General features: G+C 38.6%; 1 long non-coding RNA gene across 2 annotated transcripts in view; it reads right to left on the bottom strand.

The window, feature by feature from the left end:
* Positions 1-547: 547 nt before the first annotated feature.
* LOC121335153 overlaps positions 548-25,023 on the bottom strand; it is a 64,379-nt gene continuing 39,903 nt past the window's right edge. Inside the window, exons 2-4 of one of the 2 annotated variants that reach the window (XR_005952521.1) lie at positions 6,740-6,806; positions 3,691-3,772; positions 548-613 (exon numbers count right to left, since the gene is read on the bottom strand). This is a non-coding gene — a long non-coding RNA (uncharacterized LOC121335153). Of the gene's footprint in view, positions 617-3,690; positions 3,773-6,739; positions 6,807-25,023 lie in introns of both variants that reach the window. The other variant, XR_005952520.1, reaches the window with a different exon arrangement.

The following is a 25,023-nucleotide window of genomic DNA, read 5'->3' as shown; positions in this document are numbered from 1 at the left end:
AGAAAAGGAGGCTCATGGGGGACCTTATCCCTCTCTACAACTCTCTGAAAAGAGGTAGTGAGGTGAGGGTCTCTTCTCCCAAGTAACAAGCAATAAGACAAGGTGAAATGGTCTAGGTTGCACCGGGGGAGGTTTAAATCAGATATTATGAAAATTTTCATCACTGATAGGGTTATCAAGCATTGGAACAGGCTGCCTAGGGAAGTTGGGGAGTCACTGTCCCTGGGATATTTAAAAGATGTGCAAATATGGAGCTCAGGGACGCAGCTTAGTGGTGAACTTAGTGCTGATTTAATGGTAGGCCTCCATGATCTCAGACTTCATCCCCAACCTAAATGATTCCACGAGTGCATGATTCCAACATGTACAAGGAATTCCAGCATTTTTTCATTATTTGCAAGTTAAGTATTCTTTTGTGGCTTTCCTTGGTATAGGCATTTATGTGACCTTCTAAGCCACACTCACTTTTTGACTGATTTCCTTTATAATTAACCCCCTCTCCCTGAATAAACTGCTTACACACATGCACACAAATACAAACCCTTACCTTTAGTCATTTCTTCATGTCTTGAGGCCATAGATTATTTTACTTTGGTTTTTTCTTTCCCATCAGCTGCTGGTAAATTAATGTTATTAATGTCAGGTCAAATACCTTCCTCTCTCTTTCTAAATTGGATTGCCTATGACAATAGACTCATGCAAATTTCATCTGTTTCATTTCTTTTTCATGGTAGAGTCCTTTATCATATCAGCACATATATCCATACAGGGAAGGAGTTACAGGTTAATTAGATATTTAGTTGTCTGCATTTGGATTTTGGCATTTACTAGTGAGTTTTATGAATTTCCCTCTTTTGTTCTCCAGGGTAGAATTCTATGTTCTTCCTGTGTGTAAATTTTCCTTTTATGATCTCGGCAGGTAGGCAGCACCAGAGAAGGGAAATCAAGTGATTTAGGGATTTTCTTTATAACACTTTGCAAAAATGGCTGCCTAGCATTTATTGCCAGCTCTGCAATCTACTACTTACATAAATGCCCTAATTTTAAAATAGTAATTATTATTGTTGAATATCTAGCATCTTCCACTAAGTGGAATGATCTTAAATTCTCAGATCAAACAGAATTACATAAAAACTCCAAGGTAAATGCTAGAATGTATAACTGAATCTTAGCAGAAACCTCAGATATACATATAAATTAGTGTCACTATATTGAGTTCTCTGACTTGAAGTAAGATCCTATTTAGTGAATAGATTTAAATACTTACACATGCAACAGTGGTGTGTTAATGTAAGCCATTTCTAAGTAAGAGTCACCAAAATACCCATGTCCATCCCAAGTAAATTATAAAATGATGTAGCTTAAACCTTTGTCTGTATCCTTTTGCAATTACTTGTATTTCATTTGGCACATAAATATTTGTTTAAAAAAAGTTGATTGCTTCCCATTTGTAAGAAATAGCAAGAGTGTTTCAATTTGACTCATTTTTATTTATTAGGACTATCTTTAACAGGTATCTTCTCAACTATATCCACAGTTCCTCTTCAGATTTGAAAAAATACTGATCAGGAAGACAACTAGCCCAATGCAGCACAGCAAAAGACAGACACAATATGAGTTTATAAGTGGTGGCAAAAAATAAACTGCAGGTTGTTTTCCCTGTATACCTGTTTGATGAAACATTTGTTGAATTATGTTTACTTAGCCTGTTGGATTTGTTTATACTTTGTGTTTTGTTCTGTTTTGTGTTTCATTTTGGTTTGTTGTTTTTTTTTAGAAATTGGCTAAAATTTCAACAGGAAAAATAAGAGCAGGAATTTTAATAAATTGCATTGTTCATATGTAATCTTACAGGCAAAGTCCTCTAAGGTATTTAATAAAGTAGGCCAGAGAACTCTCCTTTGTGGATAAAACTGTGTTGCAAGTTCCAAGATGTTGGTGAGATAGATCTATTACATTATTAGCTCTGGGGTAAGGTTTCCCAGTGCTGCTAAAATATGCTCAATTTAAATTCTATATTATATCACCCTGTCTGAATAATTTTATATCTATATTTTACTTTTAAATGCTTAGCTGACTCATGTATTTTAAAGAATTATAAACATATTTTTACAAAAAAATAATATACATCTTTATGTTACATTTGTTGTTTATTACATTTAACTAGAATAAAAGTGGATCGAGGCCAAGGTTAAAATCAGAGGTTGCACTATATTTACATTTTGTTCAATACCAGCACTTAAGAATATCAGCCAAGCATTTAAAAATAGGCTGAAGGGGATGAAGAGATTTAGAGGGGAATGCCTGGCTGTCTCAGAAACTACCAGGTGAGTCACGGCCCTGCCGCTGCACTGAGCTCCGGGCAGGGAAATTGGTACGATTTAGCTCGGGGAAGGGAGACAGCAAAAGACAGAGGCAGAGCAAGGCTGTATTTCGATTGTGTTAAGAAATCCTCCCCACTCTGAGCTGCATCTACAGAGCCTCCCAGGACCTCTGCAGATCAATAGAGGACTCTGGCACAAGCCTGCAGATTTCCCTGGCAGCACAGGACTGTCAAGGTCAGAACTGGTCAGTGGCTCAGACACTGCCTCCAAATCATTCATCTGCACCTCTCCTGTCCCAGAGGATAGGGACAAGGCAGACTCTTCTGTGTGGCCATTTTCCAATGCTCTTGCAGACCACTGAACGTAGCAGTATTCAGGGAAACCACACAGTAAGCAATTTATGTCACTTGTCCCCAGAAAGGCTACAGGGGACAACATACTGTAGTTGTGCCAAATCACCCTGAAATTAAGGCAATCTTATAAATTCATAGGGTTGCATTTAGGAAATCTTAAGTGAAATATTTTTCTTTGCTTTTAAATACCGATGGAATTGGTGCCTATGAAAATAGCATTGGTTCTGACAGTGGAAGCTTTTTTTCCTTCAATACTTTCAGTGTGAGTTATTCCCACAGAGACTATTTTCTTCAGGTAAAACTCCAATCTCTGTACAGTAAACTGAGTAAGCTGGTATTTCTGGTAAGAAAAGACTATATATAAATTTAGCATTCTAGCTAAACTTGAGCCCAGGTGAGAATACTGCTTTCTTACCCATGCTGACTCTCACTCTCAAAATATACACTCAATCTCTTTTTCTGTATTAAATTATTTCAGATTACTGCCCAAAGATGGTTATGCTTTTGCTTCAAACAAACAAACAAACAAACAAACAAACAGACAAGCAAAAAGGCTAACAGCTAAAATACATGTTCAGACTGGTCTGGGTAAAATGGCACCTGCAAGAAATTGCCCAAATTCCCACCTAAACCTCAGAAGAGTGCTCTTAATCCAGCTGCCTACATCCAGGGTCTTGAATAATGATAAATGTGAGTTTCTTCAGACACTAGCTTTCAAGTCCAAAATGACCCCTGTTTTCTAAGTCTATATCAAATAGAATAAAGGGCATCTTATACTTGAGTAGAAATTAAATAAGTTCTCTCTTGCCTTATACTTCACGTTGTTAATAATTTTTCACTTCCTGGGGCTGCTAGTGGCTAATTCAAATTTTTTTTTGCCATCTTTGTCTTTTTTCCTCTTTGTTCCAAGGGGCTCATTCCCCACAGGCAATGCCAGTATTGAGTCAAAGTGTCATTCAAGCTCACAAAGTCACACATTTTCAGCTGGGAGGTGGGTGTGATTATTCAATTACCTTTTGACATTTCCATCATCTCCTTTGGCACCTAGGTACAATAAGTTGGGCATTTCAATATCTGTCCATCCTCACTTTAAACCTGTTTTGAAAATACAAAAGAACCTTAAGTGATCTGTCCACAGCATTGAAATACCAACTTTAGTGGACACTTTGAAAACTCAAAGGCTTTATAAGATGAATAGCAAACTGGGGATGACAGCTCCTGCGGAGCCATTATTGAATTGCAGCAGTGACGACTGCATTGCTTTGGATTTAGATAAAAGACTCCATGCAAGACAAATGGTAGGAGGACATCAAACAAGACTGTGTCCATGCAGTGACAGAAGCAATCCAATTGAAGAAGCTGTTGATTTCCGCAAGGTAACTTACTATTTCTTCTTAAGTAATCTATATTAAGGAACTAAAAATTGTATATTCATCTTCTATTTATGCTTTTCTCTAAAAATACTGCTTCTAGTTGTCAAATATAATTTTTGCTGAAACTATTTGCCAGAAAGGAAATGCCAGCATCAGTCGTTGTTAATTATTTCTGCATTTGTGTTTCATTTAACCATAATGTCACTGTGCCTAAAGGTTATAGATTGAGAGTTACAATCAATACTGATCAGGTGAAGAGATTAGTCAGCAAGTGAATAACACAGATACCAGCAGAAAACACTGTGCACTCAAGACAACAATGAATTCAAAGGTTACAGATAAACATCATCACCTTCATTTAGATGAAAGCTGATTCTAGAACATTTCCACTATCTCGTTAATAATACACTAACCTTTTGGAACCTATGCACACAAGCATAATGTAGATCTTGAATAAGTGTCAAGATGTGACATGAAGTAGCTTTGTACAAAACCATAGAATTTGGGGTTTACTGAGAGCTATACAAGCTGTACCCTGGAAAGGATACAGGTGTTTATTTAACTTCTTGTAGAAAGTCTACATTGGCTCATGTGACTCATGTGAGTCTTGCCATTCCCATTTACTGTGTCTCACTGGTTTACAACATTCAGTGGATCTGGATCACTCAAGCCAGCTTTATTCATAAGAAGGTAAAGAGGGAGATATACCCTGGAAGAACACATTGTGCACTCCACCTGGGAATGGCCATTCACCCCACAGGGCTGGACTACAACTTTTCCAGGCAGATCTGACTGAAATGTGTATAATGCTGCCAATGGGTCTTTAATGCACACTGGTTCACTCCACAGATCCACTTTTATTTGTCTGTCATAACAACTAACAGAGACAAGGAATTAGTCTCTCAGAGCACAGCCACAAATGAAGGTCAGCATTTAGTGTACTGTAGCTTCTTTAAAATGTATTTTTGCAAAATGTGGGCATTTTATGGACATGAAGAGATTAAATACATTTACACACATTGAATGGCTTAGAAGCCTATAACATGTCTGGTAATTCAGATTTTTTTTTCTATCTGCCTTTCTTGTATCCCATTTTGTATCACTTTGCAATTTGGTATGCTTCCTTTATATTTTGAATCAGGTCTAGTTTACCTTTATTTTCCCAAGCTCTTCTTCTTAAACCTAGAGTAGATTAAATTGATATTAAAACAAATAACCTTCAAAATATGTGTTCCTCTTTTCCTGGTCCTTCTCCTCCCTCCCACACAAACTGCCTGACAGACAGACCATGGCCAGCTGTCATAAGAAATTTTACCTGACTTGCCACCTTGCCAGGAGGCATGGTCCAAAATCCCTCCTCACCCTGATACAACATTTTCTGGATGAAATTTTAATCTAAATGCCCAGGCATGTAATTTCCTAAAACCATACCCAGATTTAAATGACATTAGAGCAAAAGGAGTCTTTAGCCTGTCATCCCCTCACAATGAGAAAAGGGCTCCCAAATCCAAAGAGTTTTGGGAAAAAAAAACCTGAGTAGCAAATTTTTTGCATAATCAAGAAATAGATCCCCTCCACCCCACCTTCAAATTCCTAATTTAATGTGTGCATGTGAGTCTCTGAACTCCTTGCAATGATCTTGGTCTCGGGAGGCATTATCCGCATCTGCTCCTTTCCTTTCAGGATCCTGTGAGCAGTATAGCAGAGAATCTAAAAGCTGAGTTTGTTCTGAGAAGATTCATTGCAAAGAACAGGTTTCAATAAGCTAAACTTAAAAATAGCTTCAATAGTGTCTAATCTGTGATTCCTGCTTGGCACTGATAATTAGGACAAAAAAAAGGACAGAAACTAACATGATTGATCTCAGTGAAAACAGTTTTGTTTTGTTCTCTTGAAGCTACACTCAGAATTCTACTTTGCATGATTACTTGCAGTATTTTTCCATCTTCGGATTTACTTTCCAGAATTGGCTAGTTTGTCTGAGACTATTGAATTCAATTGCCAGCCTAGGGATAAGCCTCAAATTAAATTTTTCTCACTTACTCTTTTTCACCCATGCCCTGATTGGAGCAAAGCTGCCATTCTCATTATGGAGCTGTTACTGCTAATTATCCTCATCCTCTGTCTGATACAGACAGCACTTTAGCCCTGGCTGGGAGGGTGGAACACTTGGCACCTCTGTGGCAGTTCTCTTGGTGAGCCAGTTGGAGAATGAAGAACCAAGCCAGCTCTGTCTCTGCAAACACAGGGTTGGTACGTACGGCTTCCCCGACTTCACCTGAATTTACGGCTGCTCAGCATCTCAAGAAAGCAGGCCACAACAGCTGCCTTTATGTCTTGTTGTCAAAAACCAGAGACCTACAGGCTGAAGCTGTTTTCTCCCCTGTAGGAAATTATACATGCAGAATATCATCCATGGGGAACCACAAGGTTTTCCTTAACATCCACATGTTCACTGCTCCTTGAATATGAGGAACTGTGAGAAGGATAAAGTCAGGTACCTTCTGAATAATTTTTCAAATAATCATTTGGAAAGCAGAAATTTGTTTTATTTTCTGCTGCAGAGGAATCCACTTCTTTGCCCTTCCCTTTTTATTGCCCATTTTATTGGCAACATTCCTTTTCTTTCTAAAGTGTATTTCTAATGTGGATTTTTTATTTTGGATTCATTCTTCTTGCTGACTCCTACCTGATTGGGTTATTCTGATCCAAAGAACTGAACAGAAACTCCCTGAAATTCCTCTGCAGTTTTCTCTCTGGGAAATGACATTTTAAAAAAGAAAGAAAGAAAGAAAGAAAGAAAGAAAGAAAGAAAGAAAGAAAGAAAGAAAGAAAGAAAGAAAGAAAGAAAGAAAGAAAGAAAGAAAATAATCAAATTAACACCATGCCACCAGCCCCAACTCCAAAAACAAAATAAAATAAAATGAAACAAAATAAAATAAAATAAGAAGAAACAAACCACCTCAAAACCAAATGCAGGTCTTGAAAGCATGTGTTGATTCCGCAGTACAAAGTCACTTTAAATCTCCTAGTCCCTCATTTCCACTCCCCAAGAGGAATCAAACCAAACAGACAACAGCTTACATTGCCGAGACCTGGGAGCTTGTTGTAAGAATAACTAGTTCTTGACATTTGAAATTACTCTGGTTCAAACATTTTTTTGATCTTTCTTATTAGCCCTGTGTCTTGAGAAATAAAAATATGATAATCAGAAAGTACATAATTGGGTTCAGGGTATTCTGTGATCACCCTTCTTTGCTCTGGAGATAGAGGCACTTTGAAAGATTATGTGCGGATATCTGGAATTTATTCTGCCCAGTCTGGGAAATGACAGATCTTTCTTCTTAATTACACCAGCTATCGGTCTAACACCTATGGTTAACCATTCAGTCCTAGGAATCTCTTCTGATACCCTTTATTCTTCCTCCAGGAGCACAGCAGCTGAATGGCACGTGGATGCTGAGGTGTTTACTGGCACGGACACGGGGGCTGCCCCGCATCCCCACAATGGCACTTTTCCACCGTCGCCTTCCCAGCGCTCCCAGCTCAGAGGGGCCTCTGCAGAAGGTGCCGCCCCACTTGGGAAGCATTATGGACTGACAGCTATAGCATTGCAGAGTGTTTGGAGAGAAAGAAACGTGCCATAGCCAACCCTCACAAGTTCTAATTAGCTGTTTTTGGGAGCAGCGCTTGGTGGCTGGAGCTGCCCTGTGCATCCCCAGAGCCGTCGGTGCACCCCATCCGTGTGGCCCAGCCCAGCCACTGCTCTTCCTTAAACCTCCACCCAGACCCCTGCTGCAGCAATGAATCACAAGCAGAGGGTTTTCCACAACCTGGGTTTATTGAGCTGTGTTACAGGAAAATACAGCTCAGACAGCCCCACTGCAGCCAAAACAATCTATCATTTTTAATTCTTCCTGTCACCTCATTAGGTATCTAGCTGGAGTGACAGTAAAAAACCTAAACAACAAAAAACCATCAACAGCAAAACCCAGAATGCGTTTCTAAAACTCCTGCTCAGAGTTTAACATAAATATCAAGGCAGCAAAAGATTCATTGACCAAACATATGTGACTTGGTACTATATATAAAAAAGTGACATGCAGAATGGTCTCAATAGGCATATAAAGCAATTAAAATAACTGTGCTTCAAAGCATTGTACTATAACATAAAAGGTCATCCCTATAAACCTGAAAAATATGACCGTGTTTTTTTCCTACATACAGACAGACACACTAATACCTAGCTAGAGATTCCATTCTAGAAGATAATCTTTAAAAATCTCTGAAAACATGCCATGTCTTGTATCATTCTCCCTCAGACCATGTCTTTTCATCAATGGTTAATATTTTAAGTGAACACAATAGGAAACATTATTGAGGCCAACCGTATGTCAGAAGAAAATACTGTACTAAGTACAAAATATTTACCCTGTGCATACACGTTAGTGAAGGAAACCCTGGCTAACTTTCTGTGAAAATGAAAAGCCTTTCTTTTTTTCTCCTAGAGCTTGCTTGTTCTCACATTAACGCATTAAAGTTGTATTCCAATGGAGACTGCAGAGAGTACATTTTGAGGACTCTGATAATTTTTGCAGTAACACTCTGAGTTTGTGATAATAATGTTTATGCACAGATGTAAAGAATGTGCTGACAGATTAAAAAGGAGTCAGCTGGTGTTTGCACAGTGTTCATTTTTATTTAAGGGGAGGAAAAAAAAAGAAAGGAAAAAAAAAGGTACTACACCTGGTTTTATTTAAGGGGAGGAAAAAAAAGAAAGGAAAAAAAAAAAGGTACTACACCTGCCTGTGAACAAACAGCTTTTACAGAAGTGGAAGTAGTTTGGCGTATTGCAACTCCCTAAACCCTTCCTGCATTAATTCGAAAATTCAAGTTATGGGCACATCACAGAATCACAAGGTTTTATTTTTACTGCAATTAAAGAATTCACTTTGACTGGTTTTCCTACCTATATTAAAAGGATTCTTAGCCCAGAGAACAGTATTAAGTAAGGAAGTGTTAAAAAAAGAGTTCATTAGTTGCAGATACAACCCTCACTATGGAAACCCTTCTTCTTTACATATTTAGGCTATACACACATTCTAAATGTACTTGTAATGCTGTAATGCCCCCAGAGGTGTCTTGAAGGGTACTGAAGGTATAAATGTAGCATATGGCAATAGGTATCTGCTACTTCTTAATATGCAATTATAGTATTTTGAAGCTAATTGATGTACTGAAACCTCGTATTTTACAATTCTGTAGCATGAGAAAAGATGACAAGTAATGTCATTTTCTCTCCAGACAATCAGAGACACTACTGTGATCAATACCTGCAGAAGTATGCAGCAGCTACCACTGGAGGAAGCATACTGATTCAGGTAGAAAAAAAAAAAAAGAAAACATGAAGAGAAAAGGAGAAGCAACAAAAAATATTCAGTTGGAAGAAATACTCATTTGGAAAGCTGAATCATGCAGAAACTGTCAACTTCACAACAGACTCCACAATTGCAATGGGTAACCTCAAGCCATACTTCCCTTTTCTGAAGGATTTGCCTCTCAACCTAATTAGAGCAGGAGCTGAGCGATCAGATGTCCCTTGCTCCTTTTGAAAAGCGACTGGGAAAACTCCATGTAATCAGGCGGTATTTAGGATTTCCATTGACTTTCAATTTTCTTGGTTCATCTGTTCCCTTTCAGAACGTTTGATGCTAGTCTGTTCTAAACTGTATGTTGAATTTGATTTAATCAGATGTCTTTGTAGCAGGCATTAGGTCATTTACTGTTTGATTTTTTTCTGTGAAAATACAGGTTTTCTCTAGTTTCAAAAGTGCCCTTTGAAGAAACCTGTCATACTCCAGATAGAGGAGAAAAAAAAAAGAGAGAGAAAGAGAAGAGGGTGAGGGAGGGCAGTGGGGAGCAGGCCTGTGTTTCTGTTCTTGCCCCACAGCAGTGTTGGGGAATTGTGGAATTGCGCAGTTGTGAGTGTCACCCTTTTGTACCCAACACTGCCCCCCCAGCTCCTTTCTCTGGCGATCTGGGCTCATGCACTGAAGCTGATTAGCATAAGCAGAGCTTAATGTTCAAGTAGACAATTGCATACACTGAGTGCTAGCTCAAACAAATGCCCTTTCTAGTTTTATGCCTTCTGTCTGTGGAGCCTCCCGCAGCTTTTCTGCCCTGTAACTCTCAAGCCCCTTTCTTCAAGTTCCATACCTGTTCCTGTGTTTAGAGACTCAATGTCACCTTACTCCCATCCCCAGATTTTAGCTCTTCATCCAACCCCACCTTTCTGATGGCCATTGCAGCCACCTGAAACTCCAGCCTCTTGAACTGTCTCTATCTGACTCTTGAATCAAAAGTCCTGCTTCTCACAAGGATATTCTAAGTGACACATTTAATGAAAAACCACTTAGCTAAGGCCTGTGGTGAGGAGCAGTCTCACACAAGTCAGTGAGCATAGTTTGGCTTAGGTGGGCTGAATTTCTATTTGGAATGGCAAGCCTGTCTCCAATGCATGCAGAAAGAGCCCAGGGTAAATATGCTCCTTAGCTCCTAGCCTAGCAAGCCTCAATGAGGTGACTAAAGTCAAGTCTCAATTTATTTGCCTTTAAAGTTTATCTTGAAAGAGTATGTTAAACTAGAAAAGTTTGCTGCTATACTTGGCAGTGAGAACTTCTATGAAAAGTCACTGTCAATGAAAAATATAGTCCCCTCTAAAAGATACGTCTGCTTTTTAGAGGGAACTCGCTCTTATATTTAAAATTCAAAAATAGTAGTAGGTGCTGAACACCATCAAAAAACAAGCCATAAACCATCTTGAAAATCTATTTTAATTGTTCTAATACACATTTCTAAGATTAATATCTCTTTACATGGATTATGAAGCTGTAGGAGCCGTGGTACTGTTTGGAACATGGAAAGAATAAATTGTGTAATGCCAACAGAAAAGGTGCTGAGGTAGCTGGTAATTGACAGAGTTAATGAAGTATGTTAAGCAGGTACAATATAGATGAAGTTGTCCCCTGCAGGGTGATTGGCCACTGGGGAAATAATGTGACAGTTGTCTTTGTGTTAAAATAATGTGGTACTCCTTCTTTGCCAGATCCTATCTGCAATGAGAGATGAAAGAGGTCTTGCAAGGATACTCAGGTCCTCCTACAGCACATGCTGTGCTTGAATCTGGCAAGTAAAGAACAAGATAAAGAGTGGGTAAAGAGTGCAATGGCTGTCTGCAAGTAAAGCCATTAGGCTGTTTCCTACAGCCCACACATGAATTATCCACTATTGAAAAGTAATAATTTGACACTGTTTTCTATAATCCTCCCTCATAAACTACAATGCACTGGTGCTGTCTGGGGATGAATGGGAACTGAATTTGGCCTGCCAATTTTTGTGGAAGTTGATTATTTTTAGATATTGTTTTAATAATTAGCTAACTAATTATCAAAAGAGTACAATGGATTTAGACAGCAAAATATGGTTTTGAGAGTAATATATATTTTGTGTTATTATCTCTTCCTATTGTATGTGAATATTATCATTGAAACAGTAGGGAAAATATCAAATAGGAATGGAGCTCAGCCTCTCAATTATACTAAGCTGTGTGGTCAGCACTGGTTCCAAAAGAGGTGTGTAGAGCATAGAGTAATGAAAAATCATTGATAGCATCAGTTTGGTGTCTAAATAATCTATTGTACTCTTCCAGCATTGTTCTTACTAAAACTATCTCAGAAGATGAGCTAGCCTTCCTTGGCCATCAGATCTCAAAATACTCAAAGCTTTCTTGATTGCCTCAGGTGCTGACAGCGTGGTCTGTCGTGGACACATGACAATTACACAGTCTTTTATTTCTTGAAGTTGTAGCTGTTGACATTTTCAGAGTTGATATTTATCTGCTTATAGTGGAAGTGAGTTAGGTGTTATCGGACATTTAAGATTTTCAATATGGTTTTATTGTTGTCAATATATTCTAAATCCAGGAGTCCTTCTTAGGTTTCTAAAGAGAGTGATATTTGAAAAGAGAAGTGATTCTTAGCAAACTTCTGATTGAGAACATAACGTAAGAAAATATTTCTAAGCATCACATGGCAAACTATTTTCTAATTTTCAAAATGCACTAAAGAAATCTTAAATGCAAACACTAGTTCATTATAGAAGTTAGGTTTACAATAATCAAAATCTCTTTGCCCAATCTTTCTTATTGCTCTAAGATTTGTATAGCCATTTGTTAGTATGTTATCCAGAACAACAACCTGGACATAAGAAAATTTTCAACAGAGCTTCTTCCTATGGGAATTTGAAAAGCACTTCCTGAAAATTTATCACAGACCACAGTTTAAAATATTTTTGTGCCCAAAGAATCTCAGGTGATGCCATTAAGACAGCATAAAATACCACAAAATACCAGGAGAGCAACTGACTAGCAATTATCTAATGCATTTTTCTGGTATCCAGATCTGCCTTTTGGGAGTGCTAACTCAATAAATTATCACTATACATAAACAAAGTATGGGCTATAACTCTCAAAAAACTTAGGATTGTCTTCAAGGTGTTTTGCTTTGTTTGACAAAATACTCTTTGGGGATGTACTAATGGACAAAGCTAAAGATCCAAAGAAAGGGAACTTGATCCATTTGAAAGAGAATAGAAGGCTGAAGCAAACAAATGCAAAAATATGCTGGTACTCACTCAAAAAGTGCTGACTTCCTGCTGGAGGTCACCTCACCCATCCGCCTTGTACCACAAAATAGGGTAATTAAAAAGTGCTGATTCTCTGTGCTAGCAAGACTTCTCTCTTTTCAACCCATGTTTAGGAGTAACCAACAAGACAGAATACATTATGTGTGGGTACAGACTGCCTTAAAAATAAGAGATACCACAAAACCCTACAAAATCAGATCAACCAAAGCACTCCTAAGCTATTAGTAATAATTAGCAAAGTCTGAACTTATATTTTTTATCTCAAAGCTTTGTACATATATCCATCCACACGATACCACTGTAATTAACTACAACTGACACGGGTGCAAACTGCATGTGCCTGAATGAGACGCTCAGATCCTCAGGCTGACAGTGTATCCTACACAATGCAATGCATAAAATTGTTAAGTATCATGACCATTTTACAAACACTAGCCAAAGCCAGAGACTAGTCATCTCTCCCTCCCTTTCATCTCCTCACTAAATACACTACCTTTTCTAAATCTCTGTGCAAGTATTTGAAGTGCAGCAAGTCTGAGCTGGTTGTGAGGGATTAATTGAATTTACAAGGGGATTGTGCTGGATGCAACATCTCAATTAACTTACTTGTTAAATAGGTAATGGCACTTGACTGTTAAGTTGTGAAGGAACTTGTTAAATGGATATTGCTGCTTATTTAAAGGATATGGTCTATGGTCTGGCTAAATAATTAGGACTCCAAAGTTGTAGGAACCTACACAGTATAACAGGCAAGGATAGATGACAAAACAAACCCTGTCTCCTCGTTCAGATACTTTCATCTATTACACAGTACTTAAATGAAACAATTTTTTTTCTCACATTTGAAACACTATTGACAGAGAAGGAACTATATGCAGAGAAGGAACTCTGCACTATATGCAGAGAAGGAACAAACCACATTCAGATGAAAATTATCAGTTGTGATGTCCTATGAAATCTGTGGAAATTTGCATTTGGTTTAAGATTTTTTTGTTTATCTTTGGGGTGTGGCTTTGCGGTGGGTTTTTTGTGGGTTTTTTTTGTTTTCTTTTTCCAGTTAATAACTTTCCAGACCTCTGCTGAACCAAGCAAGAGTGGAGATAAGCTATCGAATATATTTCTTGAAAAAATCAACAGCTTCATGTTCCTCCTTAAAGGTACTTTTTTATTTGTCTCCTCATTCCAAAAGTTTCCCTTACATCAGTAGCTTCCTTAACAATAGGGATAACAGAGCTTGAAAGGGTTTTACTCTGAGATGTCAATGTTGTTTACTTCCTCTGCTCTTCATTTCAGCATTTTGGCCTGAGTTTTCAGATCTTGGTCTGTGGGAATCATAAATCATGGGGAATAGATACATAGAAAATGAAATAGTATGGTCCATCTACTTAGTTTTCAAGGAACTTTAAGTCTATAGCTCCCCAGCTGTCAGCACCAAGTTTTTGTGCAATCAATTCTTTTATTTTAAAGGAAGCTAGACCAAAAGGAAAAAAAAAAAAAGAAGAGAGAGAAAGACAAAGAAAAAATACTACTCTGTTACCTGTTTTTCCCAAAGTTTGATGAGTATGTTTTGATCGGGAGTTCTGCTTAAGAACATGTCTAATTTTAATTAAAGCAAACTGTTACAGAATGTACAGGCTGCAAGTTTCAGTTTGATTCTCCCTTGGTAGACCATCTTATAAATACAGTGGCATCTTTCTGAAAGTGAGACAGACTCTCTAACCTCTTGTAGAATGCATAAAATCCTGCACATATGTCATGTAGCTGCCACCTTACCTTCTCGTGGGACAGAAATTCCTGGCAACCACTTCAGAGCTTCAAAGAATGTGGGGGTTTTATGAAGGTTTATCAAGCAAAAACAAAGCTTTACATTGCTGAAAGCATCATCCAAGATTCTTCTTAAAGGATAAGTTCTTTCCTCAGTACTTGGCTTATACTTCTCAGCTGGATACAGAGAAACTAAATGGAAGAAAAGGAAGTATTTTCCCTGTAGATTGCAAGAAAGACAGTGCTTCTGCTTAAGAAATGACATTGCTTTAGTGGTTTCCACTTACTCACTCCACATTAAAAAGATCAGGGAAAAGTTTGTTATTGGGGCATTTGCAAAATTTTCTGTGTCTGGAACTGGAAAATATCTGTGCAGAAGATGGAGGCTGCTTTTAGAAAGGCCATTTTCAACAGGTGATAGCTTGAGTAGCAGGAGCTCTGTATCCCCCAGCATGATTCTGTAAGCAGGGGTGGCCCTTGACGCTGCAGTGTTGGCTCTGAAGCCAACAAAGCTGCACCTGAGGCCGGGAAGTCCCACAGATGTGATTGCAGAACTGATGGTTACAGTGTGGCTGCTATTTTTGCAAGGGTCTGACATACTTGCCTGCGTGGGTTATGGTCATCTTTTACATTTCTGCATGTAATCAACACAAGGGGAGTGGAAGAAGAAAATTTCACTCTCACATGGAAACAGAGGCAAGCATTGAAAACACAGTGCATTTCAATAAGCTGTAATTACAAATACAAATTCATCGACTAAACTTGGGCATGCAATTAGTAGACTAATTATGCTGTAATTGTAACTGAATACCAAACCAGATGACCATGTGCCAGCCTCCATCCCACCCAGTTGTCTTTGTGTCATTGCTCCTACGCACAGTAGTGTCTATGCTCTTGTGTATCTTCTGCTGAAAATAGGAATCCAGCTGATGGGTAAATGCTATCAGTTTCTCACTTAAGTCGCCAATTCTTCCAATTCTATATTTAGATCAATCAGCTTGCTTTCATAATAACTGTGTCTGAGACCCTGTTGGGATGTGTTGCCTCAGCAGAAAGTCAGAGATGGTCCCCAGCCCAAAAGCTTAGAGTCAAAGAAGACACACTCTGGAGAAGTGCTGCTGTCCTTGTTCCGTATATCTGTGGATAGATAAGAGGTGTGCTGATCTCCATGGGTATCGAGGTGCCTAATTCTCTCTTGTGTTGACAACTTGTGCAATATCAGCCACCAGTGATAGATTTCACCAAACTTGAAAGGGGCGTGTTGGCTGTACACTCCCAGAATAATCCATGTACTGAGACACCTCCACCGGGTGATTGCACATGGAGCATGGCTGAGCAGAGAGGAGCCTGCCTTACTGTGCTAGTGCCAGCTGGGAAACTCCAGGCCTAAATTAGTCCTTAAGGACTTCACTCAAGATCAGACAAATATTGTGTAGCAAAGAGAAGGAATAAACACTCAGCCTTTTTTCACTTAGAGCAAATTAACTCCTTGTTTTATATGGTTTTGTGTAGGTTTTCTGATTGTATTGATGAGCAATGTCTGAATGTCAGTATTTTGATTACTGTTAATATGCATAAGTTTCAATAAAATTAATTTAGCTAAGAATGAAAATACCTTTTATACAAGATCTCACAGGTTTTGGCAATGTATTGATTTAATGTACTTAGTTCAGTGAAAAATCTGTTGGTTTAAGCTATCTGCCATTAGTTTCAATTAAAATATATTGATCTGAGTAAATGTTCGTTAGTAAGTTTTGCCTGACTGTGAAAAAATATTTGCTTAAGCAAAAATTGTATGAGTATTTAGACATGTATTTTAGGCTGGGGACTCTCCTAGCACCAGTGGAACTGTTCAAGTATCAATAAATTTCTCTAAATATAAATGAAAATATTTTTTCTGAAATTAAAAAAGCTGATTACAGTAATATTGGGACTGGTATGCATATTAATTCAAGTAAACTTGGTTTTGAAAGAGTAAGCATTCAGTCAAGGATGATGTAACATGAAAACACTGAAAACTCAAGCTCTCTGTGAGGAAACCAGGCTTTCACATGGAAAGCCAGGCTTTCTTCTTTAACCACAAAGCCAAATAACCACAAAACAATAATAAAATAATTTCAGTAGCCATGGGTAGTAGGAAAACATGGGAGCAGGCTAGGAAATGCAGCTGTTTTAAAGCACCATATGCACATAATTTTTGGGATTCATTTTAATCCAAAACATCCAAAAATATACATAGAAATAAAAAAGCGTACAAGCAATAAGCTCATACACCAGTCCTTTATTAGTTCTATAAAGACTGGAAGCCTTTGGGACTCTGGTCTGCAAGCAGGAGAGTACCCTCACCTTGGGATAAAAGATGGACATGCCTGCCTGACTCTGTCCTCAGCTACCTGCGCTCACACCAAGATCATAACTACCCAGCACTGCCAGCCAGAGAGCTGGTTAAATCTATCCCACAGTGGTTTGCTCAGAGCCTTGCAGCAATTCAGCTTTAGGGTTCAGATTAAAAACTCAGGAGACCTGGAATGCCAGTTGTACATTATTCTTCAGAGAATAATGCCTATTTGTTAGCTGCTTACACTAGGGCTGTTTATTTTGTTGGTGTTCCTTCTTTTAATCTCATCTATTCAAGTTTAAAAAAAATTACTGGGTAGAAAGTAGCAGTTTTATCTTTGTGGGTTTGTCTGGGGGAACAGTACTTCCAAGTTTCCCTCTCTTTTCCATGTGTGGGTGTGTGCAGAGAAGAAATAATATATTCATGGGTTTTTTACCTGCCACCCGTCCTGTATTTCAGTGGCACACTTTGTCTGGAGAACTGCCTTGCCTGGGACAGTGTAGCTGTGTACACACTCCTTTCACAAGCAGGAGACTGGCAAAAGCACCAGCACCACTGTGAGGCACTCTTTGGAAGGCAAGGGCAGTTTCCACTGCCTCAACAGCACAAGGAATGGCCCAGTGTTCAGGAGTATCACACTTCAGGTAGGCACACACCTTCATTTCTTATTTTATCACTCTCATTTCCTTGTTTTTTTTTTTTTTTTTTTTTGTTTTTTTTTTTTTTTTTTTTTTTTTTTTTTTTTTTTTATTTGGGGGTTTTTTTTTTTTTTGATCATTAATTGGAGGCTTGACAGTAAAAATCTCTTTAGCTGTGTGGTCACAGTTGCTGGCCAGAGGTTCCTGTAGTTTTGGCTAGCTGTTCCCATAAAGTTCTGGTTTTAAATGAAGAATGCCTACTCATTGCCTCCTACAAGTTGTTCTCTTTTTTAAAATCCTGTAGTAACAATAGTTAAACCCCACTACTACATGCTTACGTAATCTAAATAGAAATTCATAACTGAAAATGTAAAGTATATAACTTTCACATTGAGATGGCCCTCTAGGACTGTATGTCATATAGCAATTATGACAGCCATTATCCTGCAAAAGAAAAAAAACTATGCAAGTGTGAAAATGAGAGATGAAATCCAGGTGCATTCCTACAATGGAATGCATGGATCAGTAAACAAGTCTTGGGGCAAGACAGGGTAGGAAAACCAGCCATAGCAATGAGCAGTCAGCACCATGAACAATACTTGATTACCAGCTGTTAAATGAAATTAAATTGAGAGCTTCATAAACAAAGGAAAACACAGATAAAAAGCTGAACCCTATGATCCAACACCTTTCTAGGGCTGGGACACTAACAAAAACTTTTGTTGATTTCCTTCAACTCTAAGTTTAATTCATCACAGAGTAGAAAAGAAGGAAGGATCATTCTATTCCTTGATGTTCATGTTTTCTTTTATTTCTTAATGTTCTTACACATTGCCAGTATTGCTGAACTGGCAGAGGGATTTGCATCAAAACAAATCTCAGCTGGCTTTTTAACCCAGTAACATTAAGAGATTGCTTCTTTCCCATTTATGTGCCTATTTGCCTAGAGCGAGTTAACACTGCAAAACCAGAAATCTTTCAAACAGGCATTTCTGATTCAAAATATACAGGGACCTTGGCTCTCCCTCCCCCATTCACCTCAGTGGGAGTTTCTGACTGAATTATTAAAGACAAAGTTATCTTCAGAGGTTGAAGCATTAAGTCTGCTTTTGAAGGAATGAGATAATGGGTACCCAAGAACGTGGAGAACAAAGTTGCTTCCAGCATGATCCCAGTCACTTAGGGGGTAAGCCTCAGAGACACAGAAGCACTCTCAACAAAGCCAGCCCCAGTATCCAAAATCCCAGCAAAACACAGATGACAGAGCAGAATACAGAAAAGCAAATATACTTACATCATAGGATTTACTTTAATCCATATCATAAAACTAGGTCAGGTGGCTATCTGAGCAGGTAACAATGAAATGAAGAACAATAAGTGCAATAAATAAGAAAGAAGAGAAAGTTAAGGTGAAAGAGCAAGGCAAAGGAAATACTGTACTAGGACAAAGCAGCAAAGCATGTGCACAGTGCTGCTGGAAGTTTAATATGCAGTACTACATATGTGAGCATAAAACTCAAGAAAGGTGTCCCATAAGGCAGTAGAGGTGGCATTTATGTGGCAGATTTATTGTATTTATTTTTTTCATGTTTACAGTAATAATACGTTGATGCCATCTATACTAGTTTCAGACCAGGAATACTGTATTTCCTGACACTATTCCAAGTAATTCATGGATTGTGTTTTGCCCAGCAAGCTGAGGTGATGTAGAGTATCCTATTTGCTGAGCCAAGGTTCAGGTGCAGAAGTTCTGCAAGGTAAATCAGTTGTGGGATCATCCAGACTGTGTCCATGAAGGGTATGTATTTTACGAGACTATTAATTTGCACACACTATTATATTTTTCCTAAAATTTCAAGTTCCAGGAAAGTTTTTACAAAAATTAAGAGAGCAGAGAGTGGGCAAACATTCATGAGAAAGGAAAAAAGTTATTTACAGCGAAGCTGAACTTCGTCAGATAAGTGACTAATAAATGTTTGACTTTTCTCACCCACTTTCTGGAGAGAGATTCAGGCTTAAGAAATAAAGTCTCTAAATTAAGAAGCTTAATAATTTCTGCATTTAAGATGACTTGGTGGCTTGTGGGAGTGCTTAAGGTTTTGCTAGAAATTCCCTTGCATCCCAGGGATCAAGAGTAGAAGCTGATAAGATAACTCGAGGCATGGGAGCAGCATGTCTCACTCCACTGGCTCTGTCTTCAGAGAACATTAGTAGCTGGCATAAGGATGAGTCTAGCTTTCTCTGAAAATCATAAAGGAAACCAGACAGCTACACTGTACTGCCTCTACGTGCTACCACACACTTCCCCTACACACAGAAACTTATTTCCATCTCTCCAATGGTTTGGTTTTTTTTTTTTCAGGTTTCCTCATCATGGTAGATTCAGTGTCAGACAAGGAAGAGGAAAAAACTTTGTCCTAATTAGTATCGATCATCAAATAGCAAAATGGAGATTCCACCTGAGATGGAATCACAGATGCCACACTGAGAACTGGAAAAGCCCTGAAGGCTTTCAAATACGTATATTTGATCTTTCTGGCTTTCTATGCTCATTCCTGACAAGCAGTGACAAGTGACCAGGAGGCAGTAATTGGCTTCAAGGCAGCTTCACTGTGACTGAGTAAGGAAGTGGGATCATATTTTCGCTGTGCAAACCCAAACTAAGGACTGGCCCAACTGAAGACACATTTTCTGAGGGCAAAATTCACCTGTTCTATGATGATATCTTGTATAATAATATAACTACATTGACTTGTATTATTCTTTTTATCAGTTTTAACCCCTAAATCCTTTCTAAAAGGGCAAGTAAACAAGAAATCCCACACCATTTTCCCTTCTACTTTAGGATTTCTCTTTCAAAGATGGGAGAAGAGGGGCAGGAGATTTCCAAGCCTTCTTGCACCTGTTAGGCCACGCTGCATTGCACCTGTGAAGCTGCTTTTCACACAGCCTCTCTGCTCACCTGTAGAAGGAATATGCTGAGTGCAACACAGCGAAGTGTATTCTACAGCTCAGTTACTTAGATACTGCATTTGACTAGAGACACTTATTCCCATCAATTAATGGTTAGCCAGTGTGACTGAACACCGGAAAATGCTCTCTATGAACATTTGTTTCAGTTCCTAGTGAAATTTTCCTGCAATCACATTCCTTCTGCCTACACTTCTCACAAATGAGCTATTCATTAGTTTTATGCTGGGCCAGGAATATGCACTGAAAGTGGAGCTACTCGAAACAATTTCCAGTTCAACACTGAAAACACAAAAAGGGAAAGGGTGGGTGGAAATTTAGTCTGTGTTCTCAGGCATGAAAAGGAGTGAGAAATAAAAATTTAAAGTGATTTTGAAATTTGTAACTATGGCAATGGCAAGTTTCTAAATGGCAGAGACTGTGAGCAGGTAGCACTGTCCTTTGTGCTCCATTGAAGTAGGGGCATCATTGCAGGTATTTAACCAACTGGCCCCAAAAGGTGTCTGAGGTCATCCAGGGTGTTACAGGTTCAAGGCAATGGCTTGAAGTTCTAAGATGAACCACAGGCATGCCAAAAAGGAAGTACAGAAGTTATGTTCTCTATTGTCTTCCATCCTCTTCTGCCTTCAGACTGTAAGTGCTTCAGGACATAACTGTACATTTGCATGTTCTCATAAGATAAAAGCAGCAGAGGCAGGAAAAAATTATAGTGTGGATGAAAAAAGTTGATCAAAATATTTGAACAAATACACTTACAAGCATATTTTTTATCTTCAAATTATTCATAAAATGCCTGGCAAGGAGCTTCAATTTCCTTTCAGGAGGTTTTGCAGCCAAAATTTACCTTGAGAGCTGGGAATAATGTGTCAAGAGGAAGAGCATGGCAGCAGCCCAAGGGTTAAGACAGCTGCAAAAAACCATCCAGGAAGATGGTTACTCAGCAAACACCTACTCAGCAGAGTGTTTAATGCCAAAGATCAAGTTATGGCATGTAGCTGGTAATATTGCTGAGGTCAAGAGACTGCAAACTCTTTTATGATGGTTATCTCTATCTTTCAGCTTCCTATATTTTGACTTTATACTCCATTTTTCTTTCCCCAGGCCTCATGGTAAGTGCCTATTTGATGGCTATTCTGCTTAGCCTTTAAGAAATAAGGGTAAGCCCCAGCCAGCATTTCTGTGGTTTCTGTTTCCTCTGTCAGCAAATAACTCTGAGCAACAAACACATTCCAGAAAATCAGGGTCTGTTCATAGACAATTTGCAAACATAAGACTCAAAAATTCAATTAATAGCTGACTTGTTATGAACTATTGTCTCCACCTCCTGTTTGCTGCTCAGCAAGCAGAGTACTCCGTGTGTGGCCAGTTAGGCCAACACATGACCCCAAAAACATGAGACACATCACTTCTGACCTTGTTCTTCCTATGACCTTATGGCACTGGCTTGCAGAAAGAATATGTGTGTACAAATATCCTGGCGTAACTTCAAGAGCTGTTCAGTAAGTAGTTCACAACTGCTGACCATCTGGCTGTTAGATCTAAGAGGGATCTGTTAATGTTAGAGCTAGAACAGTGCCAAGCTGCAGCAGAAAGTGCATGACCAAAGTGCATGCAGGCTACTCTTAAAACCCTGACAGAAATCATTGCAATTGTTTTATCCACCAATTTACTCAAGTAATGTCACATTAGTGCTCATGCCGTCGCATCCAGAAGCACCTCACAGGAAGGAGCTCCATTATTTGATAGTACAATAATAGGCAGCCTCTAACAGCTTTAAATCTGGGTTTATGTCTTCATGATATACTGGAAAAGACAAATTTTTGTGCATTCTCTAGCTCCTTCCTGCCCTTTGAGATGATCAAAAGCAATGGAATAGACAGACATAGGTGCTGTTAACACAGTGACAAGCCTCAGGTAGAGGCAACATAAATTAAATGGAGCTCTGCATTGTAGGGTGGTTTTACTGTGCCCTTGCTCAGCTTAAAGGCTGGTAGAATAAGTTTGTGTCATCCACCAGTTTTACTGCATTGGCAAAATATACAATAAGCAAAGAACAAAGGGCAGGGAGCAGGGTGGGGAGATAAATGAATATATACAGTTTATGGGTCGATTTATGCATCATGGAAGCTGATGTACAAAATCTATACTCAGACATCTCTCCACACTTCTATTTTGTTGGTGTCACAAAAGAAATGATCCTGAGGGATTTGCCAGTATCATCATGTGTGTCAGTTTACAAAGGCCTTTTCATTTACTGGAAGCAACAAGAAGTAAAAGCTGTGAGGAGGATAAAAAAAAGTATTGTATTGACATTGCTGCCAATTTTGCAAAACAGCAAGTAGTAATTTTGGAAACAACAAGATTTAATAAGAAATTTTGCATTTTTTGTTAAAGAATATTGGGAAAACTGTCCAAACACACATTCTTTCTCTTATGGATATATTTAAATGTATTTGGAATGTGTATTGGGTCTCAGGGACAAGACTAAAATTAATTTTCTAAATATTTTCTCTTTTTTATTGCTGAGTTGATTTATCTAACTTAAAATATTGCCTGTAGGTATTTTTCCCTCCCATGTAAGCTTCCAAAGAGCAGATCAGTCTATGAAATTTAGGAAGCTGATCTGAACTGAATCCAGTATAAAAACCTTTTGAGGTTTGCCCATCACTGCTTACAATGCTGTTTTGAAAAATAACCTCAAGGCTATTTAATTAATTGTTCATTCTTCTAGTCTCCCAGCCCAGGTAGATTAATACCTATGCTGCCCATGGATCAATGAGTTCTGGAGTTACCTACAGATTAGCACATCTGTAGTTTAAAGCCATTTTGCCTTAGAAGGAAAGAAAGAAGCAAAGAAAGAAAGAACAAACATATTCCCGAGAGGAACCTTTCAGGGATCAATTCATAAGCAAAGGAAAACATGCTATTCTCAGCAAGGAAACAATGTATTTTTTGTCCGCTATAGTGATTAATAACTTTCTACAGCTAGGGCCTATTTAAAAGACTCCATCAATTCATGTAGGCCAAAAGCTGACCCATTTTAAATCCTTAAAATGCAATGAGAGTTGCCCTCAACATTTTTTTAAAATTAAAGGAGTAAGGGGAGGCTTTAGAATTGCCACCAATTTCCTTCATCAAAAAAACTTAGTATCACTGTTGAGCGCATTCAGAAATAGTGGCATAAATCCTAGAGCTCTAGGGGAAGCAGCTTAAAAATCTCCAAATCTCAGGGTAGATAGGGACCACAAAATATCATGCTGTTGGGTTTTTTATGTGTACAACAATTGAGAACAAGGATTTTTTTTCCCCCAGTTTTAATTTCAAAATCCCCAACAAGGTTCTGCCTGTTTTCTGGCTTCAAGGTTCATAATCAGATAAAAAAAGCAAAGTTATGTCTGCCTGTTTCTGTGCAGCAGAGATGGTAATGTTTTTCCGGAACTGATGAAATAAATTCAATATCTATAGGCATTTAGGAGCTCAGAGATTACATTTTAGGTTTACAGTTAGTAGCTTCAAACCTCAGCCTTGAGCCTTCCCCCTTTCACATTAGCTGGAGATGGGTCATGACTCTGAAAAGGACGAAATCCTTGCAGGTGATGATGTTTAGTCAGTAGCCCAGAGACTGCTTGATTGTCACAGATCAGACCCCTGAGCTCTCCTTCAGAAAAGTACACACATAGCTTCTCAGATGGTGAGTAATTTTGCTGATATTAGTAGAACTACTCAGATATGCAAAGTCACATAGGGATTTTAGTGGGTAGGGGACCTTCTGAATAAATAAATTCATAAATCCTCAAAGAATAAGAAGGCTGAAAAAATAATTTAAAAAAAAATCATCAAAATCTTCAGTCAAAATAGATAAGAATCTCATTTTTTTGTATCTAGTCAAGAAGTGCCTTTTACTGAAGACAAAAACTGAATTATTAATGTACAGCCAATAGCCAAACATAAGATAGAGTGTATGCTAATTTCAGAGTTCAAATAGGCATTTATGATCCTAAATTTAGCCTCCCATTAAAAAAAGTACCTTGGCAAAGCTGTTTAAAAACACATCAAACCCTCTAAGAGCAAAGCAGATAAAAACAGTGTAGTGCCTTCAGTCTCAGAAAACCAGGCAGCCAAAGAGCAGGTGAGCAGCACCTCCACCCTCAGCATGGCATGGGTAGCCTTGCAGTAGGAGCTGTGAGCCACCCATCCCACCTGATGGGATGATTGACAAATAAAGTCAGCAGGGCTGATGACAAAACCAAATCCTTGGTGTAATATGGAATGGATGAATAATGAGACAAATTCTTGGGGCCCAAAATCAGACCAAAATATCCTGCCATGAAAAGAGATGTGAACTAATGGGTGGGGAAGTGCAGCCCGTGTCTGCAGCCTGTGTGTGCATCTGGGCTATTCCTCTTGCTGTCAGACTGGGACTCAAGCAGGGCAGCAAGCAGGGCAGCAAACAAGGGCTGCTTGTTTCTGTGCTCCGGCATGCATTGGTCTGGTCCCTTTGGTTCATGGGAGTCTCAGATTTGTCTCTTGGGAACAAAGGCTTCATGCTGTCTTTGCTCT

The sequence above is a fragment of the Onychostruthus taczanowskii genome, unplaced genomic scaffold (assembly GCF_017590055.1).
Source record: "Onychostruthus taczanowskii isolate IOZ18803 unplaced genomic scaffold, ASM1759005v1 scaffold2, whole genome shotgun sequence".
Classification (NCBI taxonomy): Eukaryota; Metazoa; Chordata; class Aves; order Passeriformes; family Passeridae; genus Onychostruthus; species Onychostruthus taczanowskii.
Note: the sequence above shows the minus strand (reverse complement) of the source record. Positions and strands in the feature narration are given on the sequence as shown.